At 40.1% G+C, this 18,747-nt stretch overlaps 1 long non-coding RNA gene across 2 annotated transcripts in view; it reads left to right on the forward strand.

Moving 5' to 3' along the window:
* The window catches only part of LOC114009294 (uncharacterized), a 94,369-nt gene that overhangs the window by 8,733 nt on the left and 66,889 nt on the right, over window positions 1-18,747 (forward strand). Inside the window, exons 2-3 of one of the 2 annotated variants that reach the window (XR_003550740.1) lie at window positions 2,564-2,684; window positions 5,749-6,527. The exons of the other annotated variant lie outside the window; for it this stretch is intronic. This is a non-coding gene — a long non-coding RNA (uncharacterized LOC114009294). Of the gene's footprint in view, window positions 1-2,563; window positions 2,685-5,748; window positions 6,528-18,747 lie in introns of those variants that run through there. 2 annotated transcript variants of the gene reach the window in all.

The raw sequence follows: 18,747 nt of genomic DNA on the forward strand, positions 1-18,747 counted from the left end.
TTTCCCTAGGTGGGAAGGGCAGATTGGGCATCCCTCTTTATATAGAAGGACAGATGAGTAGGCTCAGAGATGGTCATAGTAAACCATTGTAGAACACAGAGTTGACTTTACTTCAGACCTGAGCCGGAGCTGCATGCTATGAGTGAGTTTGTCTGAGTTAATTTTGCTCTCTTTGGGGAGAAAGAGTGACAATGGTATGCCTTGTTAACCTAGTAAAAAGACCATATTTGTTTCCTATTAATATATTTTTCAGTGTTTTTATTTATTTATGTGTTTAATGTGTTTGTGTGTGTGTGGGGGGGGTTTGTTTGTTTGTTTGTTTGTTTGTTTTGCTGTAGGGCTTGTGTGCTCAGCAGAGAGAGACAGAGAGAGGAAAAGCAGAAAGTGAGAAATCATGCCCCAAGGGAGATAGACATACCACACTTCCTTCTCCTCCCATCTCTTTTTGGGACTCTGGGCATGCACACACACATGTCCTGCATAGTTTTCAAGCTTTTGGGTCTGGGACTTGAACTGTGGCTTGAACATGTGAGAGTCCAGTGCCTCAACCACTATACCATCTGCTGGTCCCTCCTAATTTATGTATGTATATATGTATGTAAGTATGTGAGCGTGTGTGTGTACTGCAAGCTGGGCAGTGATTCTTGGAGAGAAGAAGAACTAAATGGAATAAAATATCTAGCAATGATTGAGACCTTGAAGTGCAAATAGCAATATTAGTATCTAACAACTACTGAACATTTCTCTCTTCAGGCATGTAGAAGATATTAACTCATATAGTCCTCACAACAACTCTATAAAATAGGTAGTCTTACCCCATTTTACAGATGATGAAATAAAGCATAGAGAAGTTATATGTCTTCCTCAAGTTGGTAGAGATGCTAAGTGAAAGAGCTAGGATTTGAATGTGGGGAGTCTTGAGCTTCTAAACTTAATGATCATACTGTTCTTAATATAAATATACCCTAATCTTGTTAGTTTTTCTTCATAAAAGTTTTTTCTCTTGGCTTGCATTTTGTGTCTTCTTGAGGCTGGTGAGGACACAAGGTAATTTAGTCCCTCCTCTGGTGGAGTGAGTGGAGAGCTGAGAGTTGGGCAGGATGATGATGTTTGGAAGGGATGGAAGGTAAGAGGGAAGTCTAAAATTTACAGTTGAAGGTCAGAGAGTGTGTGGGACCTTCCTCCTAGGCTCTAACTATGGAGTTCCAATTCAGCCACCCCACCCATGATGAAACATCTAGGCCTCCAAGCGAGAAATACAGAGCTTGCCTCTTAACCACATGACTGTCCTTGAGAAATGGGACTTCACAGACCTGACCTGGGGGGCTCAGCAGAGCAGTGAGGAGCTACCACTGAGACAATCAGTAGAGCTGAGATGTTGAGTGAAAACTAGACCGACAGTTTGAAAGATTCTGTGAAGAGGATTTACAAAAGTGCTACTAATAATAATACTGTGTCCTTTTTTTTTTTTTCTTTCACTCTGTGAATAAGTTTTAAACCAGACTAGGTAAAAGAAAAAAGAACAGACCACCAGGGGTGTTATTTCTTTTGTTATTTTCTTTTTGACTCTCTTTTGAGAATGGCTGATTAGAAATGGGGAAAGTTCAAAGTAAGCTGCCCACTGGCTTCTTGTAAAAAATGACAGCTGGCTGGTGCCTCCCAAAGCTGAGCCACTCAGCTGTCTGGTAGAACTGTGGGGGGAGGAGGGGGCAGCAAGCTAGACAGACTTGCAGCCTAATGACAGAATCTGGAATGATTCACAATAATGACTGTGGATCTGAATTGAGGAAAACCTATGCATCTCCAGCATACAGCAATTTTTTGGCTTTCCTTCATTAGAAAATATCCCCTGAAAAAGTTGATTATTTTGCTCCTGCTCACATTACGCACCCAGTTCTAGTTCTAGACCCTGTATCAAGCGAAAATGAAGAAGTCACTTCTTTTCCCTCTTCATGTACTGTTAATTCTCCTCTCTCAGACTCCCTTCTCTCCCACTCCCCCCAGTCCAGGCAGATTTGAGGAATCATAGCCAACTGCTGGCAGAAAGCAGGGAGAGACTGAAGAAGCCACAGAGAGGCATGTGGCCTTGACTAGGCTCTGAAGACAGTTGCAGGACATGAAAACTTGGGCTAGGTCTGCAGGCTGGGGATTGGACTGTCTGCCTCTTGGATTATCTCTATAATAAACTGGGCTGAGGATGGAGGAAGAGGGCACCATATCCAAGACATTCCAGGTAAGAGTCAGTTATTAAGAATTGGGCTAGAATTCACAACACACATCATGGATTAGAGAAAATATTTCGATCATTGGACAGGAGAGTGAAAATCATTCTTTCTGGTATTATAGACAATTGAGGGGTCCAGCAGATGGTATAGTGTTTAAATCGCTAGACTCCCGTGTGATCAACTGCAGTTCAAGTCCTGGACCCGGCACCTCGAAACTCATGCCAGGTGCATGCGCTTGTGTGAGCAAAATCCTGAGAGGAGAATGGAGGAGAAGGGATTGCAGTGTGACTATCCCCCTAGGGAGTGATTTCTTACTTTCTGTCTCTCTGTCTCTCTAGAAAGAGCACATGCCCTATAGCAAAAAATCTCCAAAGGAAAAAAAATATACTGACAAGCTGACCTTGTCCTAGCCAAGGATGGATAAAACAAACAATATTATCACCAAAAACAAAAACAAAGGTCAGTAAAAACATGACAAAAAAGGGGAAAAGGAATAACTTCAATATGGCAGAGCAATTGTGAAAATGATTTACTTCAAAATAAATGGTCATTTTAGGTAATTGCATGACATTCTCACAAACTGCATGCAGACTTGATCTCTCTGAAATAGAAGCAGAATATCTGAAAATGAGATCTGGAGTGGGATAAAAGGCAAAAATAATAGAAGAGGAAATAACGGGATAAAGCAAGAAGAGTATGTACTCAACGGCTGAAAATAAATCCTTGTTGAAGGCAGGAAAGGGCAGTATTAGTTCTAAGAAGGGTGTAACACTGGTGTAAGAACGGATTTGAGAACTATCTCCCATAATTTAGAGAAAGAGGATAAGGAACTGAAGGACTGAGAATAATAAAATGAAGAATCCAGAGACATTGGCTGAAAAATGGGGAGCCACGTGACATAAGTAAGTGTTCTGAACTCAAGTGAAGGAAAGCTCATGGTAAACAGAAAGAGCTGACCCCAAGTAAGGAAAACACAAGGACAAAACTCTTGTATCACTGTTGCCTGGTGAACGCTCTAACTAACTGAAATAAGCACAAAACTCATCCAGTATGCAGACGTAAAACAGTCAGTTGTTCCTGAAGGCAAAAGTTAGCGTAACCTTACTCATTTTCTTTCTAGTACCCTAAATTCTAGAAGACAGTTTGGCAGCATCAATAGAGTTTGAGGAAGAAAAGGATGTGCTCTAAGAATATTATGTACTGAATTTTCCAATTAGCATTCCTACATTGCAGGGAACGGAATGATGTCACTGGACACACAAATGAGGCAAGACACCTTATTTTCAAACTCTTCTTGAAAAACTTCTTTAATACATATTGAAAACTGAGAATGAAACACAATAATGAACTCAGAATTAGATGGTCACCTATAGAAGAATCGGTAGTAAGCATGATAATAATTAAGAAAGAGGTAAATCGAAATGTCACTGTTATGGCTACAGTGCCTGGAATCTATTCAGGAAATAGAGTATTTATAATACGTACAATAGTAATGTCATAATAATGATCTCGCTGTCAAAGTTTCAAATAGTTATTGACAAAGATTGGGAAAGAAATGAAATGGAGTGTGAAGCAAAATGAAGTACTGAACTCAGTGTCTCACAGAGAACCTATGGATTTTATCTTTGTAATGTGTTTATAGATTTTATTTTATTTTTAAGGTATTTTTGTGTTTTTCTAACATGAGTAAGGATTTACCTGACCAATGAAGGAATCGTGAAAGGCAAAAAAGATAAAACTGAACAGGAAATAAAATACTTACAGGTGAATTTGACCTGAAAGTGAAAAATAGTCTACATGAGTTTTAGTCTCTAGGAAGTCATTTCCTTTTTGTCAGAAGAGAAAATAAAAAAGAAGGAAATGATTTGTAACATGGAATAATTACTAATAAAGGGAGGGAGGCTATTGTTCCTGGCAATAGTGAGATCTTTATTTATTTATTTTGAGAGAGAGATTTTTGCTATAGGGCACGTGCACTTGCTGGAGAGACAGAGAGACAGAAAACTAGAAATCATTCCCTGCTGTAATTCTTTCTCCTCCATTCTCCTCTCAGGATTTCAGGCACACACACAAACACATGCACTCGGCATGAGTTTTAAGCTGCCAGGTCCGGGACTTGAATTGTGGTTGACTATGTGGGAGTCTGGCAATATAATTATTATACCATCTGCTGGTCCTAAATGGTGAGATACTGATCTCTCACATTGTCTGGGGGTACAGTCAATAGAAAAGGAATCCCAAAAAATGGGCTCAAGGTTCTCCATAGTTTCACAAAACTATGTGAATATACAGTCTTCATGTAATCTAGCAACACTCCATGGAGTTTAGGATTCACTTACAGTAAGAGAGTGAGAAGTCTTGCCATTTTCTCTGGTGAGCAGTAGGTGTGTGACCTCAGAAATATTAATCTACTTTTCTCAGCCTCCTTTCCTCATCTGGGAAGAGTGAGTAATAGGCTTTTCTGGAATTCCTTCAGAGAGTTCAATGATGTCAAGTGTACAAAACATCTAATACAGCAAGAGAAATGGAAGGTGCTTAATCAATGCTGCACCTTTAGCTTCCAGCATCATGAGGTTCTGTCAATCTAAACATTGAGGGAAAGGCAAAGAATCAGCTGTCAATGAGAGGGTTATCTGGAGGGCTCCCCTTGTGTCTCTGAAAAGAAAAGGAAGGGACAACAAAGGAGAGGGAATATAATATCAAGGTGCAGGAGCTAGGATCCTCTCCGATGCATGGCCTCAAAACCATCATAGTTGGCAGATTTCCTTACCCTTGTACAGTCTGTTAGCACAATTCCAAACTGACTATGAAATATACTGGGGGAGGGACCAGCAGATGTAGTGGTTATGTCACTAATCTCCCACATGGCGGCCCATGTTTGGAGTCCCAGCCCCGGTACCTTGAAACTCATCCAGGGTTGTATGTGTGCATGCCCAGGATCCTGAGAGGAGAATGGAGAAGGGATTGTGGGATGATCTTCCCCCCTGGGGGGTGATTTTCACTTTTCCTCTCACTGTCTCTGTCTCTCTCTTTGGCAAGTGCATGGGCCCTAAGGCAAAAGCCTCTACAAAAAAAAAAAAAATAAGTAAAAAGAAAAGAAATATATCTGGAGAAAAATCTTTTCCTACTTATATATCCAATGACAAGGGTCATTGCTCTTTGTTTTAATAAATATAATTCATAACTCTTTCTCCAGGGAGAAAAGGGTGCTCTCAGTAATCCTTTTTGAACACAGAATAGTGGACAAATAATGGTATTTATGGCTCTCTCTTCACTTGGTTGCATAAGATGAGCACTTCTTGGGAAGACTGTACTTCCCTAATTCAAGCTCTTGCAGCCTAGAAAGGGAAACTCCTTTGATGAGTCATTGACCAAAGCCAAGCCTTGGCCAACCTTGATTTTTCAAAATCCAATCTCTGGGATCACACTCTTCAGGAGGTCTCTCTGGATCTGCCAACATGCTGGGCTGTTTAACATAACTCAACACCATCACCTCCTTCCTTCTCCATTCTTTCTTGCACAGGAGAAGCTAGCCTGAGGACATTTCTCAGACTTTCACCTGCCAGATTCAGGATTATATTCTGACAAGAAGAGGTGCAAGTATGATATTTCAAAAGCTGAAGAGAAGAAGGATTTTTATTCTCAGCTGGGCCATCACAAAGGAGGTTATCAGTAGATGTGGATGTTGCCAGTAGCTTCTTTTGGCCCATCCTTTTGAGAATGATCTACTTGAGTGCAACTTCCTAGACTCCAGGTCTTCCAAGCTGCCTAATCAACATGATTCCAAACCCATCCCATAGTTGTTTAAGTATCTGACTCTGTATTATTTCTCCATTCTGCTTGAAACATGTAAAGAACCTCTTGTCTTCTTTTTCCTGAGTTAGGCATCATGTTCTTGACAATCTTTTAGCACCTTGTTTTGGTTACTGCCTGAATCAACAACATAGAGACTGAGTTCGTAGACAGTGAAGTAAAGCAGAAACTTCCAGTTTCTTCAACTATTGAGAGAAGCCAAATGTGCTCTCTCTCTCTCTCTTTTTTAAGAAGAAGCTCTGAAGGCAAATCGAGAGCTTATGCAGCTGATGCCTGCTCACTTCAGGAGCTTCTCAGCAGCACACGTAGCATGAGCACAGCAAGTGGGGACTGAAACTAACGAAACCAACAGTAGTAAAGCCAGAACACTGATGAGTCATTTTAGTATCACAGGGTTAACCACTCAGATATATTGATACTCTTAGTTTAGACTCATTGGCCTTTTAAAAATTACTATAATTTTTTTTAATTGACAGAGGATGCATGCATTCACCTGTAGGTGAGATACTGAGAAAACAAACAAACAAACAAACAAACAAACAAACAAAAAACCACAAAATAAAACAAAAGAAAGAAAGAAGAAAAGCAAGAAAGCATCTCTCATTGAGAATTATCATGTCACAATTCTATCTCCTCCATTTTTCCCTTCTTTCAGGGTTTTGAGCAAGCATTCATATGTGCCTAGCATGTTTGTCAAGCTACTGGGCCTGAGACACAAACTATGCAGTTGGCAACGTAGGATCCAGCTGCCTTAATCACAAGGTCTGGCCTGTCCTGGCCCATTGTCTTTGTTCAGGATCTAACAGGTTTATCTATCCATGGAAAACCAATTAAGTTTCTCTAACACTTGAACCTGACAACCGCATTCTGTTTTTTGTAAGACTTGACAGCAAGCAGTAAGTGGTACAAGACAGAAGGAATTCTGTAGAAGCTGATCCTCAGAATGTCAGAGTGTGCAGCCTACAGTCCTTATTACAGCTGTTCTTGCCATTCACACACTGCTTTTTTGTGGTGATCTAGAGGAACACGGCAAGTGTCAATTGTCACATACTATAAACTAGAGATTGGCAAATTTTTTATTTAAAAAATAAAAAAAGATCAGATTTTTTTAACTTTATTCATTTATTTTAATTTGACAAGAGAGGAGCAGAGCAAGAGAGAGAGAAAGAGAGAGGGGGAAAGTGGAAAAGCAAGCTGCCAGTCCAGGACTTGAATCATAGTTGGCCATATGGGAGTCTTTAACCACCATGCCACCTGCTGGCCCCAAGATCAGAGATATTTTGAGCTTTGTGGGTCACCAGGCTCTGTCCTAATTACTCCACTTTGCCACTGTAGAGAAAAGAGAGACAATATGTAAATGCAACTTGTCTGTGTTCCATAAAATTTTATTTACAAAACAGGACATGGGTCACATTTGGCCCATGGGTTGTAGGTCATCAGCCTGTGCCCTACAGTACATCAACTAGAAGATGTCTTCATAATCTAAAGAATACACTGCCCACATTTATCTCTATTTCTTGACCTTAGAAACTGGACTTGAAAAAAAGGCACAGCTGGTATAAAAGTTTAAAAATCCTTGTATTAGACACATAATATAGATGGAGGAGAAAGTTACCATTTATTCACACTTGTTACTTTATAAGCACTGTGCAAGACATTTTTATACATTATGATACATTTGTGATGCAGGTATTAAGAGTCTCATAAAGAGAAAACTAGGGCACAGTGAGGTTCAACAATTCCCTTATGTTACACAGCTACAAGTGATGAATCCAAGATTTGAACACAACTCTGGTACTTTTAGCAAATCTTGCAACAACTGGTGTAAAGCAGCCAGACATACTCCACGCCTCCTGTCCAATGGCTCAAGAAGTAGTTTGTCCAACATGAACACAATAAATCCTTTAATACATAAATCCAATTAAGAGACAGATCACTTAAAAGATTCTACTCCTATAACACCCCATTTCTATGAGGTTCTTCTCATAGTGGTAGTTTGCTTATTTATTGGGTGACTGTTACAGAGTGGAGTGAAGAATGAGCAGTAATGCAAACCCAGTGATGATAAACAGGGGTGAAAATGCAGAAAAGAATACATTTGCATTTGACATGTCTGCTATACTCCATATTACTTCAAACACCTTCGAATGGAGCACTGTAGAAGGAGCAAAAGAGGTAACGTGTGTTCTTCAGAGCCTGGTGTGGATTTGATATTCAATTAATGTGAATACAAATGGGAGAATGAATACATCCATGCATGAAAGGAGAGATGAATGGGCAGACAAATAAAGAAGGCATTTTTTAGGACATGTGGATTGGTTTCTGGTGTCTGGCACAAAAGCAGTTATGTCATCTTAAGCAAATCACGTCACCCACATGGACCTCAATTTCTTCTGTGAAATGAGACATTTAGGTTGAGTGTTTTCTAAGGCCCCTTTACATTTTGAAGTTCAAATTCTGTATCTTAATTGGTAGTAGGCTAAAATAAATAAATAAATAGGACTCTCCTATTATATCTCCTTCATGAACTTGCCTCATTTCCAGGGTCAGTGCTCAGAAAGACATATTACAAATCCTCCTCTCAGAAGATCACTAGGTAATATACAACTCCATTCAGAAATGCCACTCTCGCCCAGCTCCCATCACCTATGTGCTTTACTGAGGGTGAAGTCTCTTGCTTCAGGTTACTCAGGCTCCTTTTATGTACCTCCTTCACGAAAGTTGAAGCTCTGTGCACAAAGACCTAGTCTCATTACACAGAGGTGCTTGGTTGGGATCACTCTGAAAAGGCCATACTGTTCTTTGGGCATGGGTTGCACAGTTTCCTTTGCTTCTACCTCAGCTTTCACTGTCCTCAACTACTTGTCTCTTCTCTTGAGGATAATTTTTAAAAATCTTATGATGAGTATAATACATGCCCTAATGGAAAAATGAGAACATTTTAATAAGCAAAAGTGTAAATATATTTATTTATAAAACTATAACCCAATGTAAATCATTATCAACTCAGTGATCTATCTCCTTTTAGACCATGTGTCATGTAACTACATTTTTTCTCTCCTTCCCCCCATTTCTCTCTCCCTCCCTTTCTTCTCTCTTCCTATCAACCCTTTATGTCTTCCCTTTTCCTTACTCTTATTATTTTCTTTCCATCTTAGCCATTTTTAAGTTATAATTCAGTAGTTTGCACAGTCACAATATTGTGAACTCAATATACAGATATTTTTGTTTTGTAAAACCGAAACTCTGTACCATTATACCATAACCTCCTATTCCCCTCTTCTCCCAAGCCCTGGCAACCATCATTCTCCTTTCTGTACCTACCAATTTGACTACTGTAGGTATTTCACAGAAGTGAAATCATACTTTTTTTTTTCTTTTTGTAATTGTTTAGCATAAGGTGATTTCACTTAGGATAATGTCCTCAGGTTTCATCCTGATTGTAGCTTATATAAGAATATTCTCCCTTTTTTTTCTTTTTTTTTTTTTGAGAAGTTTTCACTATAGGGCACGTGCACTCGCCAGACAGAGAGACAGAAAGCGAGAAATCACCCCCCAGGGGGGATGGTCACGCCGCAATCCCTTCTCCTCCATTCTCCTCTCGGGATCTTGGGCACGCATGCACACGTGCCCAGCGCCGGGACTCCAACAGTGGTCAACTACGTGGGAGTCCAGTGACATAGCCATTACGCTAACTGCTGGTCCCTTAGATGCTAACTGATCTCGGAGTTTGGAGCAATCTCACATGCTGCACCTTAAGCCGTAAACCTGGCAGAGGTGAGAAAGTCGTACTTGGGGTGTGGGGAACAGCTGCTGGTATTTGAAGTGAGAAGGGAAAAATGAAAGTGGGGGAACGACCGGAAAAGTATGGCCCCAGACTGTTTTATTTATTTATTTTTAAAGAGCTATTTTTGGTATAAGGCACGTGGGCTCTCTAGGGAGGCAGAGTGTGACATAGAGGATGACCATGCCACGATCCCTTCTCCTCCATTCTCCTCTTGGGATTTTGGTCATGCATACACACATGCCTAACATGGGTTTAAAGGCACCTGGTCTGGGACTTGAACCACAATCGACTATGTGTAGAAGTCCAGCACATAACCATTGCACCATCTGCTCGTCCCCCTGTGGCTCCATAGTTTCTTGCTCTGTCATTTGTTTACTGCAAGACTCAGGCAAGCTACTCAACATTTCTTTGCCTCAGTTTCTACAGCTGTTAAATGAGAAAATAAATACCTTAAGAGACCTTATGTGTTTTAGGTGAAATGTGGTGATTCATGGAAAGAACCTACAATGCTTACTGACATGTGTGGCACTCAATAAAAAAAGTAATTATTCTCAATACTTTTGTTATGGTTTCTTTGGCATAGCTGGATCTAAGTAATTCCTTATTGACCTTGAAGTTGTCCGTTAGTTTTATATTAGAAAAAGGCATGAAAAGTAGTTATATATTTGCAGTCATTTTTTATTTAAAGCCATTTGACAGGTCTGTTTTCCTAAGGATGAGTTGACCTACAGGGAGAACTCCAACTACCTGATATCCAGCCTCTGCCCATGGCTTCCTCAAAACAGCTTTTGGTCACGTAAACCTGAGGCCACCCGGAAGACATTACTCTGGTCTTGGTTTTTAAATAGACCCTCTCATAATTCATGGCCATGCTATCTCACCTGCTGATCTGTGGACCTGAAGCTTTTCTGGGGGCTCAGCACAATGATGCATGGCCTGGAGAAAGCTTGGTCAAATATTTACTCAGAGGAATGTGGCATTTCCTACCTTAGTTCTCTGATTACCATCAGGGTCTTATCTTTCCCCATGAAAGGAAGTGTGGACATGTATTAAGTTGTCAACACTAGAAAAATAGAAGGTCTAGAATCGAGGGCCTGAGAGATTTCCTGATGTTCTGCTGTGCAATATCTGAGTAGAAGGTGTTTCTGCTAGAAGAGGGTGGTTGGGGTTATCTGAGGCTGGGAAGTCTGTGAATGCAGGTGTTCTTTGGTGGATAGTACATCCACCTTCTCATTAAACTCAAAGTCTCTTGAAGGATCCCAAGGCCCACTGTGCATTGTTCTGTTGGCCTTTCATATTTGTCTGGCCCATTAAGGAAAGGGTATCTCCCATGGCCAGGACAATTCCAATTGCAAGCACTTTATTAACAGAAACACATATCAGAGAAGCCTTGTCTTTGGAATGAAGCTGAGTGCTGTGTGGGGAGGACATGGACTAAGCAGCCAGACAGTGCTAGAATGAACCTGCCACTGAGGCTCAACTTCCAACATCGAGCCGGTCGCAAAGCCTCTCTGAGCTACTTACTCTTCTTGTCTATAGGCCAGAGACAATATGACCTAAAAGACAAACTTTGCATAAAGATTAAGTGAGTTGATATGTGCAAAGTTTCAGGGCTATAATTTACTTTATGAGATAATGAGGGATAATATAGAGCTCATAAATTCCCAAGAAAATGCAAAAAAAAAAAAAAAGAGTGTGTGAAACCTGGGCACTTTGTAACATGGACAACAACTTCACTTTTTATTACCTTAAACAATATTGAATACAGTACTCTTAGGATCCCAAAGGATGCTGGAGAGTACCATTCCAGACCAACATCATCACTCCCAAGGTCCACTGTGAAAGAACTTATCCTAGCCAGAACACATAGACACTGTCATTCTCCTCCCAAGGGGTGTCAATACCATCCAGGTTAGTGGGATGGATGGATGAAATACAAAGAAGCACACTACAGGGATAATTCTGTGATGGGTATATGCACAAGGTATTCTGGAAACAAAGTGGAACAGGATGAGGATCAGAGGAGGCTTCCAGGAGTTGGGGATGCTGGAGATGGACTTTCAAGATACACAAGACAGTACAGAGTCAACAGGAGCCAAGATGATATGGGGAAGAGACACAACTTGGTAGCTGTATATGCAGGAAGCTATACATAATTTTGTGTTGCTGGAGCAGGCCTAGGAAAGGGCTTGGAGAAAGATGAGGCTGTATAGGAGCCTGGTCCAGGTTCCATAAACTGTCAAATGGAGAGTTTTGGATTAGATCTTGCAGGTTGTGATGAGTCAAACAGGATTTTGAGGCCAGTGGCAACTGCATGTGGGATTTGCATTGGAGAGTCAGCCTGTTAGTAGCTCAGGGGAGGAAGCAGGACTGAGAAAGAGGTATTGTGGGGTTTAAGCCAGTCTGATTTTGAATGATGTAAACAAACCATTGCTACAATTCAGGTGAGAGAAGATAAAGGGCCATAGAAGTAATCATAGGAAGAGAAAGGATTTTCACATGTCTTTAGGAGAGAAAACGAGGTATTGTGGGGTTTAAGCCAGTCTGATTTTGAATGATGTAAACAAACCATTGCTACAATTCAGGTGAGAGAAGATAAAGGGCCATAGAAGTAATCATAGGAAGAGAAAGGATTTTCACATGTCTTTAGGAGAGAAACAAAAAAAAAAAAAAAACCCCAAAACAAACAAATAAACAAAACAAAAAAAAACCCTGATGACTTGGTGGTTGTGGAACATAAAAGAGAAGAAGTTAAGTTCTATGCTCTTTGGTATGTCCAGATTGGAAGGAAGATAAGCTGCCCTATTTTATAGGAGGGATATTGCAGAAAGGAGGCATGCAAGACCTACTTGTAGATAAGTTGAGTCATTTAAGCTGATTTAATAATATCTCTAATCTTTATGTGGTAGCCAACACTCATCTAGCCACTACTAGTCAAGACTGGCTAGTCACTTACACCTGCTCCCTCTCCTTCCTCAGTACTCTGCTGGTTTTGATTTTCCTGAAGTTAGGTGTGATCACACAGCAGGGCCCTAGCAAGAGAAATGATATTTTCACTCTCAGACCTGGTTCATGCATACTCCTCCATGTTTCTGCTAACTTGATGTGGAACAACACAGTAGAGGCTTGATAGTGAAGGACACTGGTCCCTAGCTTGCTGTGTGGATGACTGCTGGCATCAGTCAGGAATGGACTTTTTAGCCATTATATGAACTAGAAATAAAAGTCTACCATGTCTGAGCCACTACACATAGGGTTTAATTGTCACAGAAGTTAGCCTTGCCTAACTGATATAATTTTGCTATTTGCTCTCTCACCTGGGGAGGAAAGTGGGTATAGTTTAGTATGTAAAAATTTGTGCCAGTCATTGTGCATAGTAGATTTGTGTACATTATCTTATTTAATCCTGTAAGTGCTCTGAGATTTTCAACACTTCCGTTTTGTTGAAGGAAAACCCCTGAAGTTTTTTTGGTTTACTTAAGATTATATGCATTCCCCTGGACATAAGTGCATGAGGCTGCAGTATACAGTTTCTTAGGAAATTCTTTCTACTTCTCTTCCCTTAATTAGAAAGTAAGATTATGATAAAGGAGAAAAAGAAGATAGAAGAGAAGAAGAAAGAAAAGTTCATCAACTTCTCCTTGATTCAGATCTAACCACTGTAAATACCAGATAGATTAACTGGCCTGTGCATTGGACTGAACATGGGCATTCAGTGACTGAGGCACTGGCAGTTAGTGCTTTTATGACAGTCCTATCCTCCTGTTGCCCCAGGCTTCATGGCTCTTCCACTCTGGGTCTCTATACTATAGCACATTGCCCTTCTTTCAGTTCCTTAAATGTATCATGCTACTTCCTACTCTGGGGACTTTGCCAGTGCTGTTTCCTTTTCTTGGAGTGTCGTTACCCTTCTTCTCCATTGGCTAACTTGTATTCATCCTTCTGCTTTCTCTTTAAATATCACTGTCTCAGGAAAGACCTCCTTGACCCGAGGACTAGAGTATGTCCCTGCTACACCCTCTTATTGCATTCTAGACTTCTCCTTCAGGGCAGTCATCAGAATTTTGATTTTGTAATCACTTGTACAATTGAGTATTATGATCAGTAGACTCTCAGTTGCACAAAAACAAGAAGAGAGTCTGACTGACTGGTTTTTCTATCCCTAGAACCTAGCACAGTTCCTGGCATATAGGTAACTCCAAAAATAGGGGGTGAGTGGAAAAATAGTTTCTCTTTGTAAAATAGCAAAAGGCAGACTTAAAGAAAGGCTACTCTTCCAAGTGGCTTTCTGGGAAACAATACATATGCAGTTCTGAAATGAATCAAGCTACTTGGTAATTCGAGTCTGACTTAAATCTAAACCAAGCACGGTGCTGTCCCATTTCACAAGTAGAGAGTCAGAGTGTAAAGGTTGGTGCAGATTCCCAAGGTATGAGTGAAGGGTGGGGGTACCTCCCACACGTGGCTGTCCTGCACACTCTCAGGCACTTTCTGTGGGACTTGGACATTTTAGTGACTTAGGAAACATGTGGCAGAAAACCCTTGCCTGGAAGGAGAAGGAAGAACATCAGAATCAGAACCCTGGCTCTGCTACTCTTGGAGCTAAGCAAACAGGACAACCCCAAGCCTGTTTCCTCACTTGTAAAGTGAGGAGTACTATCCTTCCAGAGCTTACTCATGGATTGTTCACAAGGCTCAAATGTGCTAATGTTGTCTGGAGTACCTTACAGAGAGACTGGTCCTTACGAAGTCCTCAAGACATTTTAACTAATTTCTGTTCTCTCCCAGTATTGGCATTTATTTTAGGTACTTAGGACATATTACATTGAACTAAGTTGGCATATGTGTTAATCAAGAAAAGTTCTTTATCTTTGGCTGGTACATAAAAAGGCTCATTTAGTTTGTGGCTCAATGGCAAAGACCTGAAGACGATGATTTGGTTTTTCATTGTGAAAGTGTAAGATGTTGAGTGATGAGTAGTAACCCAGAGGAACCACAGACCAAATATAGTCTCTCTTTGAAAGAACTTGTGGGTGGCTCGATCATCTTTAGCAGATGAGAAATTGTCAAGAAGTTTGTTGCCTTAGATTCTGGCAGTCTTTTGAGCATCTGCTCAGTTACACCTTCTTAAGCACTTTTCACATGCTGCTTTGCTTACTCCTTACCTTATTCCTGTGATCGATCTATTATAATCTTTAAACTCATGAAAAGAAACCCGGGTTCAAAGGGATTAGTAACTGGCCCTTAATCACACAGTGAGAAAGTAACACAGCTGGTACTTGAACCCACATCTATCTGAAGCTATGTCCCATGCACTTCAAAATAAAGTATATCTCTAGTGAGACACATTCCATGGAGAATGAAGACCAAACATTTAGGTAGAAAATTTTAATTCAACTTTATTCATAAGAACAATAATAACTGTAAATCTTACTGGGTTGTCAGAAAAGTTGTGATGCGTTTTTGCGTAGAAAAATACGTCATGACTTTTCTGACCACCTAATAGTATTATTATTGCCTAACATTTTTAGAAACAACCAGATTTTCCCCTGGAATGGAAAACTTTCCATTTCCTTTTTACTGAAACTCACTGTGTCTGATTTTCTCGTTCTCTATTTGATGGTGTGTGAACCCCCCTGGGTGGAGAGGATACTTAGCAGAGTGGAAAAATCATTGGACAGGTGACTGTTTCTGACCCTGAATCTCTACTTAGTATGATTCTGGGAAATTCATTCAAGAGCTTGAAACCTCATTTTCCTCATGTGTGAAATAGAGACAAATACTTTGTTCACTTGCCTCCATTTATAGATTCTTTTCTTAAAGTTTATTTTATACTGATTTCTTTTATACATTCAATCACATACATCATTTAGCTTGTAAAGTGAATGTTACAACATGAATATATTTCTCACCAGTTTAAGTGGGGATACTATTACACATTATCATCAACAAATAATAACCATTTATTTGTCCCATAAATGTCTTGCCTCTCTATTTTTTTCCTTAGTGTCTTTTCTCAGACTCTCCTCCTCTCATCCTCTTCCCACACTGTATTTGGTATCTGTAACTATTTTATGTTTCTATGTCCTCTAGTCTTTCAGTTTCCACCATAGAATGCAGACAGTCAGTATATATTAAGTGGAGACATATAACGTCTCTCCTTCATATCCTGGCTTGCTTCACTCAGCAGTAAATCTTACATATTCATCCACCTTCTGTCAAAAGCCTGGGTCTTATTTTTTTATTTTATTTAATTTTTTTTATGGCTGAATAGTATTCCGCAGAGTATACGTGCCACAATTTTCAATCCATTCTTCTGTTCATGGACATTTGGGTTGGTTCCATGTCTTCGCAATTTTGAGTAATGCTGCAATAAACATAGATGTGCAAGCACTTTTCCAACCAAGAATTCTTCTGTCCTTTGGGTAGATATCAAGGAGTGGGATTGCTGGATCATATGGTAATACTATTTGTAGATCTTTGAGGAATCTCCTGAGAGGAACGATCAAGAAATTGTTGTATAATATGCAAAAGATGCCACAGTATTAAGGTAGAGTTATACTTTCTCCCACTTTTTTGAATCCCACACTTCCTCTTGGCATCCCACATCTGATGAGAGTTTATGGTTGACCGGATCTATTTGCTAAAGCACTTTCTTATGACTTACATGCATCCTAAAATACAGTATTTCAATTCTTGCATACAAGAATGTTATCTAATTGGAGGAGACATGATTATATATTTGAAGTTGTGAACATAAGGCATTATTACCATGAGATTCATTTGCTTTCATTGACATAAAGTGACATTTCATTGACATTGCCCTCATTTGTGGGCCACTTTGTTACCCCAACCCAATCTGCGACTGTAGTCTACAGACTTATCCGCTAAGTCTTGGATTTGTCTGACTTAAAGTCAAATATTGCAGAGACTAATGGTTTAACCAGATGGTAATTTCTAGGACCACAGATTCCTGCTTTAAAGACCTCTGCCACTGTCCAAGATCCTTGATGGAATTACAGCCCTACAGTTCATTTTCATTCTTATTTATTACCTGGACAAGCTCTGTGCTCAGTTCTCTTTGACTTATCTGAGAAGACAGAGTCAGCCATGAGTGAATCATGTGGTATAGTCAATTGCATTTCTACAATTTCATTAGAATGGCTGGATATATTAGCTTTACTAAATATGGAATAACTGTCTTGGGTATTCATCAGAGCCTCCCTCAGTTCCTAGAAAAACATAATATTTTTTACAGAAGCATCTATGTAAAGAGAACAGGGTGAGGAGTCAGGAGACCTGGACTGCTGGAACATGATTCTGTTAATCCCAGTGGTTACCTTGAACATAATAAGAAGCCTCTTGTTTTTAGCAGTGTGGGCAAAGTGCCGTGGAGCTCAGAGCATGGCAAAAGAGGGGCATGGAAAGCTTCTCTAATATAGCGCTGAGTGGACTTTAAATTGTGAACTTGCTTTCACAAGGCAGACAGAAACAAGAGTGAGGAGCATTCTTCAAAAAGGAAGCTCATTCAATAGATCCATGCAAAGCCAGAGTTGAGGATTAGTCTCAGGATTGGTGCATTTGTAGCTGTGATGAGAAAGGAAGGTGTTTCTGGAAAGGTAGGAGGTTGAGAGCAGTCATGAAAGGTCTGGAGGAAGAAGATGGCAGAATGCTCCAGATATCTTGGCTGAATCTTTGCTGTTTTATAATTTTAGTTCAAGAGATGAGATCTTAGAATATGACTGATTCAAACAATGTTTTATATTTTTAACACAGTAATTGACAAATACAAAGGCTATTAATGTTTATGGTGCTTTTTTTGCAAGCATTAGCTCATTTAATCAATCCAGTTCCCCAGAATACAGGCAATACAAGGATGGACACCTACATTTTATAGATGAGTAAACAGGCTCAAAGAGGTAATTTATAGTGATCTGGAAGCAGAATTTCCAGCTCTAAGTCCTGCGTTTGTTATTTCTTTTTTCTTCTTGGGAGCTGGATGATAGGAATGAAGCCTGGAGCATGTCTGCTCTTGGTATTTAGTGAAGGTCACTTGGAACATTGGTGAGCAATTCTCACTTGCTCTTTCATATTTTACAAATGAGAAACCTGAAGCACAGAAGGTTGCAGAATTTTCCAAGGTTGTGCAGTGAGGTCACTGAAACAGGGCTATTACTTTCATAGTTTATGTGCTTTTTAGTACCCCTATTGATTTTTCTTAGTTACCTGCTCTGGATGCTCCTTCAAAGCCCCAGCTATCATTCCTTGAGCAATGCTTAAAATTTTATGATAAGGGACCAGCAGTTAGCGTAATGGCTATGTCGCTGGACTCCCACGTAGTCGACCGCGGTTCGCGTCCCAGACCCGGTGGCTTAAAACTCACGCCGGGCACGTGTGCGTGCGTGCCCATGATCCCGAGAGGAGAATGGAGGAGAAGGGATTGCGGCGTGACCATCTCCCCTGGGGGGTGATTTCTCGCTTTCTGTCTCTATGTCTCTCTCTGTCTGTCTGGCGAGCGCACGCGCCCTATAGCGAAAATCTCTCTCAAAAAAAAAAAAAAAATTTTATGATAAAATAATGCTAATGAAAAATTTAAAAGCCCCGTTTGCTTTAAATGAAATGTGTATTACTCTGTTAGCTCTAGAAGATAGTCAAGGAGGTAGTCTTAGCAGAATTTACTTATTATAAAGAGATCTTCTTACCTGGTGACATCAGCAAAATTTCATGTTTTTTTTTTTTCCAGAAGCCTAAGGGAAGGCAAAACATTTATTCTCCCCATTGAGTTTAATTTGTTCTTATAGCAGAGACGGAGACTTTCCTGAGGCTGGCCCTAGGGCACAGCTTCCAACCTGAATAATGTAACTTCAAATAGTGTGTCTTACACAAGCTTGTGGAATACTTTGTGTTCTCGTTACAAGTCTA

Source organism: Tupaia chinensis, unplaced genomic scaffold (genome assembly GCF_000334495.1).
Source record: "Tupaia chinensis unplaced genomic scaffold, TupChi_1.0 Scaffold000513_1, whole genome shotgun sequence".
Classification (NCBI taxonomy): Eukaryota; Metazoa; Chordata; class Mammalia; order Scandentia; family Tupaiidae; genus Tupaia; species Tupaia belangeri.